Source organism: Lepisma saccharinum, chromosome 11 (assembly GCF_977018435.1).
Source record: "Lepisma saccharinum chromosome 11, izLepSacc3.1, whole genome shotgun sequence".
NCBI lineage: Eukaryota > Metazoa > Arthropoda > Insecta > Zygentoma > Lepismatidae > Lepisma > Lepisma saccharinum.
In genome coordinates this window covers 3,582,647-3,604,381 of record NC_139239.1, presented here as the reverse complement: position 1 = coordinate 3,604,381, position 21,735 = coordinate 3,582,647, and the positions used below count along the sequence as shown (strand labels likewise).

The 21,735-nt window shown below is 36.9% G+C and overlaps 1 protein-coding gene across 1 annotated transcript in view; it reads left to right on the top strand.

Moving 5' to 3' along the window:
* Positions 1-21,735, top strand: part of LOC145995123 (lachesin-like) — a 356,578-nt gene that overhangs the window by 216,074 nt on the left and 118,769 nt on the right. The gene's annotated exons all lie outside the window — the stretch shown is intronic.

Sequence of the window (21,735 nt, the reverse complement as noted above, 5' to 3'; positions counted from 1 at the left end):
GAATATATCCGAATGCATAATTAAATTTAAAAAATCCAGAACCAAGTCTCACTGATGTCCCAAACATATCCAAAAGTGATCCATATATTATCGAAAACATGTCCAAAAATGATCAATAGAACGTCCAAAACTTGTCCAAAACATATCCTGTCTGGATATCCTATGGATGTCTCCTGGACGAACATATGGATATTCAGGAGATATCCAATGGATGTCTACTGGATATTCCTGGATATACTCTGGATTCCGAAAACTGCGGCACACATATCAAGAATATATCCATTAGATGTCTTCTGGATGTTTGTGTTCTGTATGGAACAAGAGGTTTGCAATGGCTGTAAGTCCAGACGGTAGAGTCTCATTAGTCTCTAAGGGTTATAACTTTTTCGCAATGTTCAGAGCAAAATGTACTAATGCATTTGGAATTTCGTTTAATCTTGTTACACTTTTGGTACATTCAAAACTACAACCGTACATTAGAATTGTTTGTATATTAAGAATGTTTGAACGTTTAATTTTAAATTTTAATTTATAATTGAAGAGATGGATTAAATCTCTTTCCTATCTTATACAGTTTTGGCTGAGCACTTAGATACTGTTAGCACAGTGAAAAGAGGAGCAAAGTTTACCCTTGGATTTAATCATGGGATAGCAGCTTCAGGAGAAAGGGTGGGAGGGAAGAGAGAGAGAGACAGATGTGTGTGTGTGTGTGAGAGAGAGAGACAGATCGATAGTTGAAGCTCACCGAATAAACTTGATTGGAGTGCTAAGTTCTAGGTTTACGTATCAGACTGCCTGAAAGAGTCACGTCAGTAATCCTTCAACGACATAACAGAAAACTTTCCCATTACGCTTTTTCTTCAAGTAACTTCGAATAAAGTTCCGCTTTTTGGAAGCGAATGATACAGCTGGCTTTTAAATTCTATATATACTAACATAGTAAAGCGAAGAACCGTCGATTGGTATTTTCCACAACTCCTTTCTAAATCTGGATATTGATTACACCGTAACTTAGTATAATTTAAATAAGTTGTTTCATTACCGAAGTTGGTTGGCAAGTGATTAAATAATATAAAAATAAATCGTTTCGAAATTTGTTCCTTCAACAGTTTCCTTCGCTTTTCCGCTACTTTTGGCCAATCGCGACGATGTCGATGGATATTGTCCACCAAGAGCAATCATGCATCATCGTCAGTTCATAGACCTCATTATTCATTACGCAAGATATGCATTTTCGAATATTTGAAATTCACACAGGGTCTCCCTGTTTTGGATAGTGGTTGCGCTGTCGCTTTGTAATCAATGGGTCCCGGGTATAATACCCGATGGAGAGTAGTAGTGGTTCTGATAGAGGTCTGCCAGACCCTAATACTATGTGCAATTCGAGGGGTAAAAGCGGCCGAAGTGTGGTGCTGATCACGTCATCTCCAGTATAACTGATCGAGAATGTGTAGAGCCCAAACACACAAACAATAAAACACGTTCTATGTCCCTACATTTTACGGCGGTTTGCCTGTACTGTAGCAATAGAGCTCTTTCTAAAGTAGCCATTATTGAAGTTACAGGCCATTTTGTTTTATACACAACACAATCTGTCCACTCGATTTCCTCCCTTCCCTGTCGCCATGCGCGGCATTGCTCCAGGGATAGCCGGGTCAGAGTATATATTCGAGTGTATTGACAGGATGTGTTGAAAGTTTGAAGACCTCTTTTGAGGATTCATTCCAACTCTTTACTTTAAACTTTTCACAAACTTTAAACTTTCCTTGATCATGTTTATGTATCTAGTAATAAGAACCTATTATTTACTAGGACCAAGAAAAGTTGTTATCTTTGATGAACATTTTATTATGAACACCGTTTGCTGTTAACAATAACAATATGGAACGTATTAATTAAAAAGTAGGCTTGTTTCGATAACTCTTTAGAATCCCTTCTTAATCACAAGCGATGGATAGTGAGGATAAAACCAAGTTACAAACTGAAAACTTTGTCCAGAAAGATAAGCCTGTTCTCTGAAACTACGTTAAGATAAGCAAGAACTTTCTGCAGGAATGTTTATCTAACCTGCAAGTTTGTGGATGTGGATGTAAAACTTACGAAACTTAAACAATGGTTAAGATAAGATTTGGGCTAAGGTTTTTTGGGAACCATAATATTATATTATTGAGAAATCTGAGAAATTTACAGTTACAACACATAGCCACTTCAAGCTGAAATCGTCAACACTGAAAAGAACAGAAATAAAAATACACAAAGAACATAAGAAATAAGTCAAGTAGGGAACTATTCAATATTATTTTGCAGCATTTGTTCTGATGTACGACAGAAAGAAAAATATATCAAGACTTCATGGGAGATTATTAAATTGGATGGGAATATGTAAAGACATCTTTTGTGAATTTTCAGTCTACATTTATCTGTATGAAAGAGGATTGTGTTAAGATTTTTCACTTTAGACGGTAGCATTTTGGTCATGGCATAAATGTTAAGGAAAATGTTTCGACTAAGCGGGTCTTAGTTATTACTGTTGATATTACTAGACCATAAAATTTCCTTAGATATTAAAGTATGCTTATTGTGGTTATTTAGTGGGGTGATTTCATCTCAGATCATACACAGTTGCTGTCAACTCAACTTCCTTTTGCTGAAAAAATATATATCTAAATATATCTTACATATCATACATGTCCAAATATAAAATATTTTTCTTTTCTGTTGATTGTTACAGTTTTACAAGCTCACGAAGAAAGTCACTATTTGCTAAAAAAAAAAAAAAGGCAAGGGATGAAATATTCAAACCACTAAAAATAAAAAAAACAATAAATGGTAGAGACTTACGGTTTCCTTTATTTGAAAGCCTGATCAAAATACTTCCAAAACCTTATTAAGGAACTTATTTATGAAATTTTCTTCAACTCTAAAATTAAGAATCAAGTAATTAAATTATTAATATTTTTAAAAATTGTGATGCAACAAGGGTTGTTTGAAATGGTGTGGAATTACCCTATTTTAAGTAGTTCCTAACCACTACACAAACGCATGAGTGCGAGCGAGCGTGCATGCCCGTACAATATGTTGCCAGTAATATCTTTGACACTACACAGGTTTCCTGATAAGCAACAGTCAGAAACAGGGTTGCCAGTGTAACACATTTTACACTAAAAACCCAAAACATTATGGAGCATGGAGGACGTTTTTAAAAAATTCTCCCTGGTTACACACAAAAATATTGCCCTATCTGATTGCACCTCCTGCAAGTTCAGTAACCAAAGACTATATTGTACAATTTTCAGAAATTTTGAGAATATGCTTTCTGAAAAAAGGTCAAAATGGATTTTTTGCAAAGAATTTTCTGCGTAACGTTAGAAGTTGCAAATAGTTCGTCCCGTTCCCATATTCTATTATCCCAGGAAAACTCATGTCCTGTTCTTCTTCATGTTTTCAATAAAAAAATGTACTTTGAAAGACATTCAAATTTCCGTATTTTGATTCTTCATTTTACAGTTGAAGAGGGTTTCATAAATATGTTCCTTAATACGGTTTTGGGAGTACTTTGATCGAGCTTTCAAATAAAGGAAACCTTAATTCTCTACCATTTTTTGTTTTTATAGTGGTTTGAACATTGCATAATTTTTACTTGGTTAATTTGTTTTTTTATAAAATAATGCTTTCTTCGTGAGCTTGTAACAAATTAATCAAAAGAAAAATATTTTATTTTTGGACATATATCATGTGGTCCTTTAAAATATACTTTTTCTAGCTGATTTTTAAATTCGAAGGTGACAAATATATTACTTACATGTATGATGTGAGATGAAATGGCCCCGTGTCTCTTTTGTTTGCGAATAGTTTAATTGGAATGATTAACATTATAAATTACGTTCAGGTAGAGATTCGAATCGAGAATTGTTGGACACGGTATATGGCATTAGATAATGATGCAACTACAGCAGCGGGTATAAGAACTAAGCATGCTCCAAGTGATAGATTGATTCAAATAATCAGTAGTGTATTTTGTGAAAATCAAAAAAAATGTAGATACAAGTGATTAATTAAAATCACCAATAACTTATTTACAAATTCGTGTCGATTGAGCACACATTTAACGCTAAAGGAAGCATCTTCAAGAAAGCTTCATGATGGCAAAAATCTCAAGAGTGATGTGTATTAACTTCAATACGCAGAAGCAAATCAAGCAATGAATACAGTTTCATAAATCATTAACCTAGTTCGAATATGGAGGGAGTACACACACCCAGAATGACAGCTGCCAGAAACTTGCATTTACTGTCTAAACAACCAGCCGTGCCCCATGTTGTGAATCTGCAATGCAGTCAGTTTACGAGCTTGCAACGAACGTACGAACAAACACACGCGCGCGCGCAGGCCAACGAAACGGCGGTTGTTGTGTGCTGGTGGAAGGGATTAAATACAAACATGCATAACGAGTTATCTTCCCGTTATATAAGGGAATCCAATATAATGGAAAACGCAATTTTTATTCCTTAAATATGACACGAAGGTTGTGTAGTTATCATGTTTATTAAAACTCAGCGAATCTACTGGCGCAATGAAATTAACCCCCTCATAGTTTCTGATATGGTTTGAAAAAGCTTCGAACAATAAGTAACAACCATGAAAACTATTTTTACTTTTGATATAAATGTATTGGTATCGTTTTTATTGGTTTCGTTTATTGCTTTTCTGCTACTTTTGGCTAATCTCAAAGATGAAGATGAGTGATAATATGATGAAATCGATGAAGGGACACTCACAAAGAATACCCAGGTCGAATCCGGGACACCTGGCATCGTAGTACGCTGCACTAACAACTCCGCCATGTTTTTTTATTGATGATTGATTTGGTGATTTAATTCCACTTTATGCACAGTAAGGCTAATCGGGACTGGATCTACAGTTTAAAGGAGTATCGAACTCGGACCCCTTGATTGCAAGGCGACGATCGGCCACTCCGCCACGGAGACCGGCTATTGGTAAAATGTATTATCAATAAATGAGAAAATCATTTGTAGTGTAGCTGTAGGGAAAAGTATTGCGGGATCGACCAATTTTTATATTGTAACTTTCGTTAGAATGAACAGAAAAAACAGACTTGGAAACAGTGATCTGGAGTAAAATTAATATTTAGTTAAAGAAAGGGCGTCATTTGTTCTAAAATTTAATTGTCATGATTTATAAGTGGTAAACACAATAGTCTCTGTTTCCTGGTGGTTGACAGCAACATAATATTTTCAGGACTAAATTATTAAAAGTGAGAGTAACAAAACTTTTATTCCCAAAGATAAAAACGGAAAATGCAAAAGTTTGTAAGTAATTATAGATCCTGTGAGCAAGAATTATTTTGCATAATTCTGAGCTAAAGCTTCAGCCTACACTTTACAAGCAAAATTATTATTATTATTATTATTATTATTATTATTATTTATTATTATTATTATTAAAGTAGAGTTACAATTAAGCTTACATTTTTTTTACATTGATTCCGAACTACAAAAACAGCTTTTTGCCCTACATGAATTAATATACAGTTACGCTATTTGTTTATAAGTATACATAAAATGGAATATTATAAATTTATATAATTGAAAAATGTAAGAAATAGACTAAAATAAACATTTTTTGCAGCTACGTTTTATGAAGGAGGGAATGAGGTACAATATGCACAGTGTCCTAATCTGTTGTTTAAAATTGGCCAAATTTCTCTCTTTTCTGCAATTTACAGGTAGTTGATTCCACGCTTTACTTGCCAGTGATGACAGGGATTTTGATCCGTATCTTGCCTTGTTACATTTTGGTACTCTGATACTGTTGGTGTTGTTGGATCGTAGATTGGGATAATGTGTATTACTAGATATCATTACTTTGTCCTTTAATAAGTGGTGGTGCTTGTTAATTGCCTGGTGAATTTTTAGTAGAAATGCATATTTTCGTCTGGATTCCAGCGTGGGAAATTGGAGTTCTTCTCTGCTTGCACGTGAGGTCATGTGCGCTGTATTTCTTATGCTACGAATAGCCCAAATTTGCATTTTCTCTAGTTTCGTGGTGTTATTTCTATTAATCCCATAAAGTACAGAGGAACAGTATTCAAGTAACGGTCTAATAAATGCTTTGTAGAACGCTAATTTGTGGGCAAGGTGTACATATTTGCAGACAAATTGAAACTGCTTGATTCTAGGTGTTGCGCGTGAACACATTCTTTTTACATGTTGTGAAAAAGATAAACTTTTATCTAGGTGCATACCGAGATATTTTACAGATTCACATGGTTTTATATTGAAATTTCCTATTTTTATGTTGTCAATTAGCGTATTGTTATTATTTTCACTGGATAGTATTAATACTTGCGTCTTAGACTCGTTCACTTTCAACATGTTAGATTGATACCACTCAAGAACTTTGGGCATATTTTCCTCAATATTTGCAATTACTTTTTCTAATTTGCTTGACGCGCAGTACAGGAGACAGTCATTTGCGTACAAATATAATTCAAACCCAAATTCCCTGTCTGCGATGTCATTCACAAACATGTTAAACAGTTTAGGACCTAGAATAGATCCCTGTGGTACACCGAAAGATACATTTAAACTGTTTGAAATCGAGTTGCCTACTTTTGTGTCGATACTCCTATTCCATAAATAACTTTCGATCCAGTTGCATGCAAGGGCAGAGAAATTAAATTGCTGATGTAATTTCTGTATTAATAAATTTGGTTGAACACTGTCGAATGATTTACTGATGTCTAGAGAAATAATGCCAATGTATTGCTTTCCTTTACGATCTAATATATTTCTCCAAATTATGTCTCAGTTCATGCACGAGTAATTCTGTCGAGCGATTTTTTCTAAAAGCAAACTGTCTATCTGTCAGTAGATTGTTAGAATGTAAGTATTGTTCTAATTGCTTGTCTATTACCTTTTCAAGAATCCTGCTTAACGAGGAAGTTATTGATATGGGGCGATAATTATTAACTTGCGACGGGGAACCCCCTTTAAATATAGGTGTGACCCTTGCGTGTTTCCAAGTGTTAGGGAAGATTCCGCTTTTTAAGGATGAATTAATTATATCTGTGAGAGGTTCGACAATCCATGGGGCGAGTAGATATATTATGCGATTACTTATTTCATTGAAATCTGGACCTTTTCTGAGGTTAAGTTTTTGAAGAATTTTCATAACGTCATCACTTGAGACGGGCTTAAAACTGAAGCTGGTTTCTTGATATTTAGCGTCTTTTTCATTTTGTTTGTTACTTTCATTTTTCTTCGCCCTTATATTGTTAGTGAATGTGTTGGATATTGACGAGCCGACGTTAGAAAAGTGGTCATTGAGGACGTTCGACACCCTCGCATCTTCCGTAATTGTTTCATTGTTATGTTCAATAGAGGCGATGGATTGGCTTTTGCTATCATTTCCAGTTAAGAACCTGAAAATCTTGAATTTGTTATTGCCTGAATATTTATCGGAATAGATCTGCGTAAGGATATAATTTCTTTTTGCATCTTTAACTGTTTTTGTTACGTAGTTCCTTATGGACTTATATTGTTCCCACGTGTATTTATTATTATCTGGACTACGTGCGCGCTTAAACATCCGGTTCTTGAGTGATATCAATCTAAGAAGAAGAATAACGATAGACTTAAATAAACCGAGGCAGCTCAAGTTGGATTTTCGAAACAAACAAATCAACAAAATCTCAGCACTGTTATATATATATTTTTTAATTTCCTTAAAAGAGCACGGTTACGGGAACTTTTTGACCATACCTCGTATATTGTTAGCAGTAACAGAAACATGAAAATATATTTTCATTTACATTGCAATTTAGAGGTGTCGGTTGATGATAAAGCTCTAGGGATTTTCTTCTCTCAATCGTATCGTTAAACTTTCGGTTTTTGTTACAGAAGTACATAGTTTTTTTTTCATTATCAACAATCACCTAACACTTATAACTGGCGAAAGGGCATCCTTGTCTAGCCCTTTGAGGACCACCAACATCTGTTGAGAACTCACAAACTCACAAGAAGAAGTTATGTTTACTCATTGAGCCGTTGTCACGTCTAATGTTTTGCCCTGGTATTTCAGCTTGACAGCCAGGCTATTCACAGGTGCTACCGGCACTTCTGATGCAAGGGGAGGGAAAAAAAAAGCTAACACGTTTCTCTGACCTTTTTCTAACCTACTTCCTTCTTCCAGGAATCCTCCTTTTTCCCTGCTTCTGAAGTTCAACACAGAGAAGCTACGGATAACAGACAGCCTGTGTGGCCCTTTTTTATTTTGTGTTTCGTGGGAAAAGAACAGATGGGATTCTCTCTCCAGACCCAGCTGAACAATGGTGAATCTATTCTACACGTCATTGCAGATGTTGCAGGATAACCCTTTTTCTTTAATTAGTTCTTACGTACCTATATTATATATACCTGTATATGTAAAATGAAAGTGTCTTAATTAATTGTTCGTGAATAAGTGAACTGATGTATTTTTGTTTTGAAACCAGAAGTTGCATTATAAATACAACTTCATTAGTGAAAAGGACATGTTTCCTTGTCTTGAAGTTAACATGGAGTGTTGGGAAATCAGTGTTTTCGAGTTCGAATCCCAGATATTTTCTCGTCCATTCTCTGCATGAAAGAGAGAGAGGAAAACAATAACAGTAAAGCAAGATAAAGAAGAGGAAAAGAAAAAATGTTAGAGAGAAGGCGAGGAAGCAGACAAATGAAAAATCAATAGAGAAATGTCAAGAAGAAACCAAAAGGAAACAAAGAAGATGAAGAAGAAGAGATTGTAAGAAACAGAAAAAGGGTGAGACGTTGAGGAGAAAAACAATATAAAGAGAAAGAGATAGAAGAAGTAGAGACATGATGACTACACTGACATACACGCACATACGCAGAGAGAGAGAGAGAGAGAGAGAGAGAGAGAGAGGGGGGGGGGAGAGAGAGATGTACACACATAACAATATATTTTGAAGTTCTTGACTATTTGGCTTATTTCACTCCGCTTTTCTACCACTTCTGGCTTAAGTGAAGATGAATGATGATATGATGAAATTGATGAAGGGACACTCACAAAGAACGTCCATGCCAAGGCAGGGATTATATGCGGAGAACCTTGTCGTTCTGGTGCGCTGTGCTAACCACTTCGCCAGAGAGGTCGGCTAAATGCCTAATGAAATAAATTACTTATCATTTTTCAGCGTCATTAATAACCAACACAGGTAAAGAGGGAAAAATACGTTATGAAGTGCATAAGATAAATCAAGAAAAATTGAACATGTAAATATAACCACATATCTTCATTCTAGATATAAACTTAACAATAAAAAATAATGCAATAAAAAAACAGATTTTTCTTATATTCCAAATTCTAAATCCCCAACATTCATTTACTCTGTGCCCTCAATCTAGAATATCTTTCTTTCCCGTAGAGAAAGCTTTCCGGTAGAGTTAAAGGGGAAAGTGATGTTGGAATCCGGCTTTATATTCTTTCTGAAATGACGCTAAGAAGAGTAAGATATAGTAGAAGGTAATGATGTAAAGCTCCCCGTGTTAAGAGACGTCACAAAGGAAGGCCGGCAGTAAATGCTCAATAAATTTTCCTTGATATGGCAATAAAATTGTAATAAAAAAGGAGAGGGGCTCAAAAAAGCAGTAGACGACGGGTAGGAAACGTTATAAAAGTTAAACCTTACATTTGCAGGAAATGTTGTGACCAGAAATGACTAGTTGGGAAATAATCTTTGCTTCCCGGAGTAAGAGGGTGGGGGGGGGGATTGATGCCAGTTTACTTCCCCCTTCCTAAGAAGAGTACAACATAATTATCCCACTGATTTCCTTCCTCCCTCGAATCAACTTGACATTTCTCCCCCTTCGGTAAAATCCCTAAAATCTCTTCGTGAGGCGAAGTTGTGCTGTTCTGAGTAACCCTCGATTTCCAACTGTTTTCCCCTCACGGAAACTTTCTTGTGGTTTTTGGCCTTTGCGGTCGAGGAGTGGCCTCAAGTTTTCCCTCTTTGGTGAATAAGTTTTCACGCCCTTTTCCCACCCCTCCATCAACCGCCTCTGAGCTTATTCCGACACCCACGCCAGATAGAGAGATAAGATGCTCAGATGTTATCCCCTCTTCTGCTTCGTGTTCACGATTCTATAAGCCTCCAAGGGTGTTGGATGAAAGTGGGGGTACGTTTGAGGTGGTGGTTTAGCCTTTCAACCTTCACGAATTAAAACGAACCCCCAGCCTCTCACCCTCTTCTATCTCGCTTTACGAAACGCTCCGTTTCTGCACATGATATTTTCAAATGAACGGCCTCACAGCGGAGCATCAACCTCCTGATTTCATGCATCATAAAACGGGGAGAGTCAGCCTAATGTCTTTTGCGTGTGACGATTGGATTAACGAAGCTCTTGAGATTAGGCCGAAATCCATTTTCGGCGAACAACTCTCTCTCTCCAGTTCCAAGAACACAATTTTCTCAGTCACCGGGTGCTTCATTGATGATTCATTACGTTCTAGATGGGGCAAAATTCTCGACGTGGATACAAATTAAGATGGTATATATTAATCTGAGATCATTCAAGTTGATATTCTGAAGTTGGAAAAGCAATGTGAACATTGTGTGACTATTTTGGCGACAATAGTGTTCCATTAACGGGCAGAAACTGTTCAGCTTATTTTATATTATGCCGCGAACACAGGTACGGAAGTCTGTTAACGCTATAATGTGATTAGCATGTGAGTGTAAGCACAAAGTGATGGTTAATTTAGATCCCGTATCGACAGAAATTTATACTACACGGGAATCGAAGACAGGTCTCTAGCCTGGCAGTCAGTAGGGAGGTTTATTACAGCCTTCATTCCCTTTAGATTAAAATTTTCTCGAAGACTACAGGAAAACCTGATGGTAAGAGATCTGTAGGAAGGCCAAGACGTAAATGTAGGGATAACGTTGAGATGAACCTAAAGGAAATCGGTAAGGATAGAGAAGATTGTATTGATCTTGCCCAGGATAGCGTCAGATGGAATGCTTGTGTTTCTTCAGACATAAACATTCGGGTTTAAGAAGGCTATAGAGTTAGTTAGTTAGTGGAAGACTAATGTCCTGAATATCATCTGCTATCTGTTTGTGGTCTTGCTACTGTAAATACAAAATGGAATCAACTTCATCAAAACAACCTAGCAATGAGAATTTATAAGTTAACAAAGCAAACTCTATACACACAAAGCCTACAGACTCTCCTCAAACTCAAATTCTGTAACAAAATTCTCCAAAATGAAATATAATACGAGTATTGAAATAATGTTATTTTTTTTCAATATCGGATTTATTCGCTAGGTAAATGCATACCAAGATAAAATAAAAAGATAATAATACAAATTCTCGTCATTCCGGAAAATAACACAGTTTGTTTGGGAGACCGGAAGAGTGAGTTCGATTCCGGGAGACTCTCGGCCCTACCGGGAAGGTTGGCAACCCTAACAGTCAGATGGCCTGCCGATTGGTCAACAGCTGCTCTTTGAAAGAGCATAAGGCTCTTCTAAAATGGTAACACGAACTACGACCAATTTGGAATAACAGTTTGTTGGAATGATAATTCCAGTTTTCGCCTACAAACAGGTGGTTTCCGATGTTTTTTGTTCGGATAGTTTGTCCAATGAAAGCGACTGGCGTAAGTGACGTGTCATTGACAAGACAAGGAGATAACATGCAACTCAATTAAAATGATGTTATCTTTTCATTAAGGTTGTGAATTCCATTTTTGCATCCGTGTGCTCACACTGACAATTCACCACCATTGAGTCACACAGGGAAAGCAACAATAGTTTGAAGTGGCAAGAATGAATGCCTCAGGGAATAAACCTTGAACATCTGCGCTATGATGTAATGTTATTTATGTCAATGTACACAATGTCAGGTTTAGTTAAGGCTTTGCAATAAAATCAATTATCACTCCTTCCAACAACCAGTTGTGACGTTCCTTTCTGGTGTTCGCCACTGGATCACGGATTACTACGTCACGGTAGCTACCCAATCTCCTTGTGCGGCGGAGTTATGAGACTCTCCTTAATGTTATGCTACAATGAGCATTCTCAGGACGAAACGGTTTGAACAAAAAAAAATAGCTTCTTGCTATTTTACAAATTTAATAACACATTTTGCCTTTAAACAATCACTGCAAAATAACAATAATATTCACAAACGCAATCACATTTGAATTAAGTTGCGGCTTTACCTATAAAACAGTGTTTTTCACTAAATAAACATCATCTCACGCAACTCAACTTACTTTTTCCATTTCACGCACTGTTGTCCTGGCAACCGAATCAATAAAAGATTGGACAGTTCTACACATCTTCACAAACCGGAAATGACTTCCACTTCCGATATTGCATGTAACAAATGTACAGCAAAAATTATAAATTTAAATCAACACAAACAACAGCATTGAAACTAACATATAAATCAAACAGATTTCTGTGAAATTAACAGAAAACAAATAACATATTACATATCACCAAAATAGACAAGGCGTATCAAGTTCTCCTCCCATACAAACAAAGAAAATTGACGTAATGTACATGAAGGAAATTTTCTTTATAGAATAAACTTCTTCGAGCTTACGTCAGAACTCTTCACTCTTCATGCAAACTCGCTCTAAGAAAATTCATATGATCCTACATTTTTTTAATCATAAAAACAAATCTTCAAACTATCTGTTCTCTTGCTTTGTGTAGAACTTCTTTTCTTTCTTTAACCATCCTTTCCACATCTTCTAAGAGCTTTTTAACATTAACAGCTTGTTCTTCATCCAACTATACATGTCCTAAACATTTGTATTTCCAAACGTTTAACTTCTGAAATTGTTCTGGACTTTAACGTAATTATTGACATTGAAGTGTCACATAAAATTATACATTTGTTCCCTATTGGACCTTTATCATTTTCAACTATGGCTGTCCTTTCCCTTCGACTTCGCCATTCATTCTCAGATTGGTCTCCTGGAACTAAATTATCAACATTGTGAACTTCTAATTCTTCTGGGAATTATACCTAACGTCAGCCCTCTTTCGGTTTAATAATAATCATTACAGGAAATGAAATTCAAGTTGTATCCAAATCGTGTACACAAGGCAAGCATTATCTGAATAATTATATGGCTTTGTAAACTCTTCTTTATCCATTTTCTTCAAAGAATGTGCAGGACTCTCAACGATTACTTTCTATGATGGAAAATATTTTTCAACCTTCACAATGCAAACAAAAGATAGATTTTCATATAAATTTGATAACACTTACTTCACATCTTCACGTGCAAGCTTATTTGTTAGAGTGTTTTACAAGCGGTTTCTTTTTGTTTTCTGAACTGTTTTCTTCTTCCTTCTTTTTCTCCATAGATCAAACATTTCTTTCTTATCTTGCCACTTCAATAATTCTCCTTCCAACTTTTTCCTCTTGGACAACGGAACCGGATAAGGATTGGAGAAAACAGGTTCTTCACTGGTCAAAGTTACTTCACAGATAGAATTTTTGTCGGCGAATATTCTTCTATATTTCAACAATAAATTAAATAACTGCTCCTTTTCCTCAACTCTCAAAACATCTGAAGCAAAGGCTTTATCCCTTATGTCTGATTCTGTTGCAGTCCACTTATCAGCGTTAGCTTCTTCCTCCGCTTTCGTACACTGTATTAAGGCTGTCTTCTCCCGCGACTCGCCCTTCTCTGAATCTCCAGCGTTAGGAAGTAAATGTTGCTCTACTGTGTGTCCGCCATTGATCAGATACAATTTTTCTGCGCCTGCATCCAGGGTGGCTTTGTATCTTCGAAGGAAAGGATAACCAAATAATAAGTCAGCTTCTAAGCACTTGACCACATATACCAAATCTTCAAATATAAAACCGCCAATTTCAAAATTTATTCGCCTGCAACCAGCTATCCGTGATCTTTCTTTTCCAGCAAAATCTTTTAATATTACGCCTGGACACTTCTGCAATTTAAGACCTGGTAATCGCTCTCGTACTTGAAGCCAAATATTATAATTCATAAGGGTACATTCGCTACCCGTGTCCAGAGTGCATTTTATTTGGAATCCTAATACCTCGACTGAAATTTCAGGTTTCTTCACATTATCCCTATCTTCTTCCATTATCGTCTTTCTAATTTTTAAATAATTTAGAGGAGTGGCTTCGATATTCAAGTACAATACTTCTAACGGATCTTCTGTTAGGAATGGGTCTTCACTTTCGTCGCTTTCTTTTACTTGCATGCCCTTCATTGCAAGCGTAAGAGTACCGCTTATAACGGGCGCTGGGCTAAACCCAGAACTTCATTGCAGTTAATTTCCCATGGCGACGCTGTAACTCTAAGATTACTGGAAGGTAGCTCTTCCGTCTGTATTGCACACTCTTTTCGTTCTGGAGCTCTTTGATCTCTTCTCCAACTATTTGTGTACGGCGTAGTCCTTCTATAAAGTCTGTTACTTGTCCAGTTTATATTCTTCCACCTACCACCCGGGAATCGCTGTCCTTCTCTGGTGATTGGTTCCTTCCCATTTCCGCTCTCTGCGCTGCGGGATCCTCCAGGATTATTAGTAGAAGTTGTCATCTGTACTCTGCGAACTCGAGGTTGGTTAGGTCTCCTTTCTTCTGCTTTATTACCGTCGCCTCTCCACCCATCTATCTGTTCTGAGGCTTCGTACTTCCCCAAGAAGTTGGTCAACTGGTCAATGTTTCGAGGATCTCTTGTTAATACTAGCTGCCGTATTCTGTATGGGAGCTGATGAATAATTAAACTTAACACTTCTGTTTGGTCCACACGTTCGACCAAGTTACAGTATGACCCGTAGACGTCCCAACAATAATCCTCCATAGAAAGACCTGAGGATTTGGAATATCTTCTGTTTCTTAAAATCTGGATCTCTCTCTGCTTCGCTTCTGCAGAGGCATACTGTTTTTTAAACGCGGCACAAAACTGTTCAAAAGACTTCCACCTTCTCTCGTTGGCAATAAACCAGGCTTTAGCTTTCCCTTTCATTACAGAAGGAAGCACCTTTAATCTATAGTGCATAGGCATTTTCATTATGTCCATGGAAGTTTTCAGTTCTTCCAAATAACGCTCCGCTGATATGGAATTTATTTCTCCGGTAAATTTGCTCAGAGAGTTAATATCCGACATTCTAAAAAAATGTCCAGTGTGAGATGGACTATGAGAGACATCAGGAGATTTATCAATATCTTCTCTGGGTATCCCTTTTGTACTTTGGACACCTCTTCTCCTCTTACGGTTCCTTTTAGTCAACAATTCAGCAGAAGATACAGATTCTGTTGAAGATATACCGGAAATCAAAGGGTCATTATCATCTCTCACCCATCGAACATTTTCCACAGATCTGTCAGTATTTCCAGCAGTCATTCCTGGATTTCCTTGGACAGATTCTAAATGTAATCTCTCCAATTTCCCTAAAAGGAATTCCTCCATAAAATAGAACTTCTGGTTAATTTCTTTATTCATCTTCTCACTGTCCTGCATATACAAATTCCTTGAAGTACTTTGCTGATCCACGACGGATTCTATCCTTGCTTTTACGGTGTCCAATTCATTCATTACTTTTCGTCTGTCTACTTCCCTGACTTCTTCTATGTTATTTAGTGCATCTCTCCCTTCATCAATCTGTTTTAACAAATCACATCGCACAACTTCCAATTCTTCTTTGTTTTCTTGTCTTCTGTCTTCTATTACTCTCATCATTTCATTTTTATCTTCTTTCCGCTCATCCTCAATCTTCTTCATCAATTCTTCTCGGTCTGCTTTCATTCTCGTCATCATTTCCTCCTTATCATTCCTAAATATCTCCTCCAAGTTTCTGAAAGCTAACTTAGTTTCGTTTCTTCCGTCTTCAATAATCTTCATCAACTCCTTCTTATCCTCTTTCCGTCCTTCTTCAATCATCTTCCTCAATTCATTCTTATCTTCTAGCCTTCCTTCTTCCATTTTCTCAAACCTCTTTATCATTTCATTCTGATCTTCTTTCCTTCCTTCTTCAATGATCTTCCTTAATTCATTCTTATCTTCTAGCCTTCCTTCTTCCATTTTCTCAAACCTCTTTATCATTTCATTCTGATCTTCTTTCCTTCCTTCTTCAATTCTCTTTAACCATCCACAAAGTACCTCCATATTTAAAGTAGCACTATGCGATTTGCAATTTTTACAAACTAAGTCATCATCAGGAATAAATTCTCTGGATATTGGCAAATTTGCACACCCTAAATGGAAATACGCCTCGCATTTCCTGCACTGAAATATTTCGTCCAAAGGCTTATCTTTATCATCACAACAACTCAATTTATCCATTTTCTTCTTGCTCTGGCTTCGCAAAATTCTCCTGCTCATACCTTGATATCTCTGCAAAATCGATCACATGACTTACATCTATGAGTTATCAGACTTTGTAACGCTCGACAATTTCCTCATGACTTCACACGGCACAAAACACACGTTTTTTTCACACGATATTACAGTTACAATTTATCCTTTTACATCATCGATGCCTTCACGTTGAGCGCCAAATTTACCTGTGACGTTCCTTTCTGGTGTTCGCCACTGGATCACGGATTACTACGTCACGGTAGCTACCCAATCTCCTTGTGCGGCGGAGTTATGAGACTCTCCTTAATGTTATGCTACAATGAGCATTCTCAGGACGAAACGGTTTGAACAAAAAAAAAATAGCTTCTTGCTATTTTACAAATTTAATAACACATTTTGCCTTTAAACAATCACTGCAAAATAACAATAATATTCACAAACGCAATCACATTTGAATTAAGTTGCGGCATTACCTATAAAACAGTGTTTTTCACTAAATAAACATCATCTCACGCAACTCAACTTACTTTTTCCATTTCACGCACTGTTGTCCTGGCAACCGAATCAATAAAAGATTGGACAGTTCTACACATCTTCACAAACCGGAAATGACTTCCACTTCCGATATTGCATGTAACAAATGTACAGCAAAAATTATAAATTTAAATCAACACAAACAACAGCATTGAAACTAACATATAAATCAAACAGATTTCTGTGAAATTAACAGAAAACAAATAACATATTACATATCACCAAAATAGACAAGGCGTATCACAGTGGTAAGCTACTCGTATTTTTGAGATCGAAGAACTACTTATAGCATTTTGTTGGTGGTTATTAATTTAAGGGACCCTAGGAGGTCAGTGATTATATTTTTCGGTAGTGACGAGCAACGAAACTGGTGATGTTGCACTAGATGTTGCATCAGAGGACGTATAACTACTATCATCTTGCAGCCCCTGCCACGGGGCTCCCTACTTTATCATTAAGTTAAAATTGATGTATGAATATAGTAATTCATTTTGTCTTAATTATGTATGTTTATGTATTATTTTGTCTTAAGCCTGAGGTATTTAAATTCACCCTCTTGATTGCCACACTCTGTATTAGATTTTATATTATGTATTTCAATATCATCATCACTCTCTCCACCTGTAGTGAACCACAGACAAAAGAGGTTACTCAGAACCGTGACTCCTGTGCATCGTACTCTCAAACATGAATGTAGGAATGAACAATGTTTATTACCCTTATACGTATTAAAATTTTATCTTCACTCATTGTCAAGATACCAGCGCAGTAAATATTTGGTTTCCATGGTAATGCTTGCAGGTGTAGCGTTCTGTATATTGGCTTCAGGTTAACAATGGAAATCCACATGTCGTGATTGATAATGGTAAATATTGCATTCATGTCATGTTCAATCATTCACAATTCCAATACTAGTGATTGATGTCTATTAGAAATTATGACAATCTTGTGGATTGTAGGCAGACTTCACGTAGGCACTTCTTTGAAGAGGCCAAGCTATTATTATTTTTGCTACATATAACCGTTAACGCAGTGGAATGTATGTATATATGAACGAAATAAAGATTTCGACGGAGAGTTATATTGAGATTTTGATATAAGTAGCAACAATTATTTTCCGCTAATTTTAAGAACTATGTATAATTTGTTGCAATTGACTAGCAGTGTAGCTATCACTGTTATATTATTGCTGTTACCGTTCAGCATCATTTTCCATCTTGATGCATTAAATGGTGCAAGGGGGGACTAGCTCCACCCTCTCCCCCAATGTTTAGGTTCATAACATTCATAGATTAACGATATTTTTATGAATCTCCTGGGACCTGGATTTCAAGTTCTGCCCATCCAAAAGTTAGACCCCAAGTAACGATTTTTATAGAGTATTCACAAAATTATGAAATACTAAATGACTATATTTTTGTCACCAATGAGCGATATCTATATTGAACAATTCCTCATAGATGAGACAATATTTTGATATCAGATGGGATTTTTTTCCAGCGAAGTCACTGCGTAACGTGGCTTTGGTGTTTACCCAGCCTCTTGTCAATGGATACGTATGAGGAGGGATATATATATGGCTGGAAGGTAGTGCTAATCACATCAGCTGCAGGATGGTGGAAGCTGGGAATGTCTCCTATGAGTATTCATGGCACAGCGCAAAGCACGGGGTGTAGCTTTACCTTTTCTTCCCATAAGAGGATAGTAATTTAAAGCTCCATGTATATCTGTAATCGCTGTGGTTTTTACAACCAGCAGACATATCGGCGATGGAAATCACTTAAATTGACAATATTCAACCGTTAAAATTTAACGGTATGCCTGTTAATTTAGAAAAAGTTACTCAAACTGTTTTCTTTTATTTAAATGTGAATATTTTTTCATGTATAAAGATTAATAATGATTATAAATTGCAGTTCAGGGTAACAACCAATATGTTTTTTAAAAAACAATTATTGACATTATATTAATTAGTTTAACTATGTTATATAATGACCATTAATAATTGAAAAAAAGCATCATCGTCATTTTAACGGTAGTTTCTTAGCAGAGGGAATTGACGGTTACAAAGTCACGTCCACAGTCACTTCATCAACAAGGTAACGAGTGGATTCAAAAACAAAGCTCAAACATAAATTGTCCTGATGCAAAATTAATTTTCCCCACAATTCCATTAATTTGTACGGTTCTCCAAACAGCCATCACACAACAAACGAACAGAAAAATTGAAAGAGGATGTTGTTTCGAGGTATTTTTTTTTGACGACGTAATTATAACGAAGAGATCTCGTCCGTACAAGTATCAAAGCATCCTGTGGAGCATTATCAGTAACTCTCCCGTTGGACACATTGATTGATAGTCACCATACCCTGTAATTTCATTCCCCGTTAAGCGGGTACCCGTACTAATAATCCCCTCCCGCCCCTTTCGCGTTGTTTCGACCCCTCCTCCCGCGCGGAGGTCGATTTCAAAATTGTCAATGTTTAAACGATGCTTTGCCGACCTTTAATCAACTTTACGAACTTGCGTAGCGAGATCTACGCTTCCCTCTCACTTATTCCATGCACGCAGGTCTCTTGGCGGGCTTAAGGGGGGGCGGTGGGAGACTGCCCATGAGAGCGAGAATCATATTTACTGTTTGCGCATTGATTACAGCTGTTGATACAATCAACAAATCTGTTTCGTTGAGATAGGAGAATTGTAAACACGTACTAATATTCGCAATTGGACGTTACATGTTTTGCGCATTTGCAACAAAGCATGAATAATTCAGTTTTCAATACTATGTCACACAGAGACTTTGTCTTATGTAATTTGTGAAATTACATTTTTCCCTTACATGTTTACTTCAGGGTATATATTGCTTCCTTTTATTTCTATCGGACTCTATGTAGTACATCTATAAATATACGTTACGTTTGAAAATCGTAACGTGCAAAGTGTGAAAGAAAAGGTCTGATGAGTTGTAGATCTAGAGAGAGAGAGGAAGGGTGACAGAGATAGAGAGAGGGAGGAATAGTGACAGAGAGAGAGAGAGAGAGAGAGAGAGAGAGGAATAGTGACAGAGAGAGTGAGAGAGAGAGAGAGGAATAGTGACAGAGAGAGAGTGAGAGAGAGAGAGAGAGAGAGGAATAGTGACAGAGAGACTGAGAGAGAGAGAGAGAGGAATAATGACAGAGATAGTGAGAAAGAGAGAGGAATAGTGACAGAGAGAGTGAGAGAGAGAGAGAGAGGAATAGTGACAGAGAGAGAGAGAGAGGAATAGTGACAGAGAGAGTGAGAGAGAGAGGAATAGTGACCGAGAGAGTGAGAGAAAGAGAGAGAGAGAGGAATAGTGACACAGAGAGAGAGAGAGGAATAGTGACAGAGAGAGAGAGATAGGAATAGTGACAGAGAGAGAGAGAGAGAGAGGAATAGTGACAAAGGGAGAGTGAGACAGAGGAAGAATGGCAGAAATAGAGAGAGAGAGAGACAGAGGATAGAAAGGAAGGGAAAAGAAGAGAGACAGAGATAGGTGGATTAAGAGAGAGGAATATGAGATAGAAAAAGAGAGTCGCAACACAGTTTCAAGCTCGGGTTGAATTAGAGTTATAACTCCATATCCTCCTTGGTCTCTATTTCTATACGTCTTCATCCCCCGTCTCTTCATAAGAGAGAGAGAGAAATAAATATATATTTATTTATCTGAAACTCTGAGTAAATAAATATATATTTATTTCTCTCTCTCTCTTTCTATCCTTCTTCTCTCTCTATCTTCATATACTTCCTTCTCTGTATTTCTCTCCTTATTTATTTCTCTCTTCATATTCTTCCTCTCTTTTTTCTCTCTCTCCCTTTGACGCAAGGAAAACCACTGCAGCGAATCTTCCTCCCTCTCACTTCCCTCGGTCGGATCCTTCCCCGAGGCTCAGATGGAAATTTCCTCCGAATTCTGCAAGACAACACGCAGAGAACGCCAGATGAAGAACCCGAGGAAAGATTCGCCAGTTGTGCGACCTCGATCCATCATATGACGTCATGAACAGCTGACACAGCTTTCCCCGCGAACGCTCCTAGACATCCCTGCCGTATTCACTTCTCCAGGGACAGGTCCTCACAAAGGCACGCAACTGTATTTCGGTGAAGACGAATTTCATTTCTTCATTGAACACTTTCTGCACCATCCGTGTGAAATCTCTTTCCGCGTAGTGGTTTGTAATATGACGTCCGTTAGTCGAGAGCATAGAATCGGAAAGCTGGATTCTTCGATTGCAAAAAATTTTGTAATTTCGGCAAAGATTTAGATGGGAATGTTTTTGAATACCTTAACAGGTTTCCTTGTGTACCCGTATTTCTTATTTTGCGTCAGAATTCTGCCTCTCTAGGCTAATCTGGACAACTTTTTTGATTTGTTGCAAAACAGGTTTTCTGTTATTATACGAAAACATAAGACTTAATAGAAATTGGGCAATTTTTTAAAAAGTTTTTTTTTCTTCATCCACCTTTTTGGGTGTTTTATGTGATTTTTGTTATTTTTCTGCGACTTTTGGTTAATCGCGACGATGGAGGATGATTGATGATAGGATGAAATTGATGAAGTGACACTCACAAATAACATCCTTACCGGGAGGCCTGCCGTCTTAGCGTGTTGTGCTAACAACTCCGCCATGGAGGTTGTGATCTCTTTGAGTGAATCACAATAAAGAACTGATATAATGGACAACCGAAAACATACTTTTTCGGTATTTCTGAGATTATATAGCGAAAATGATATTCTTAAATTTATATGTTGTTATTTTTTCGGGAAAAGATTTAATTTTCACAACAACAAGAAATTATCCTA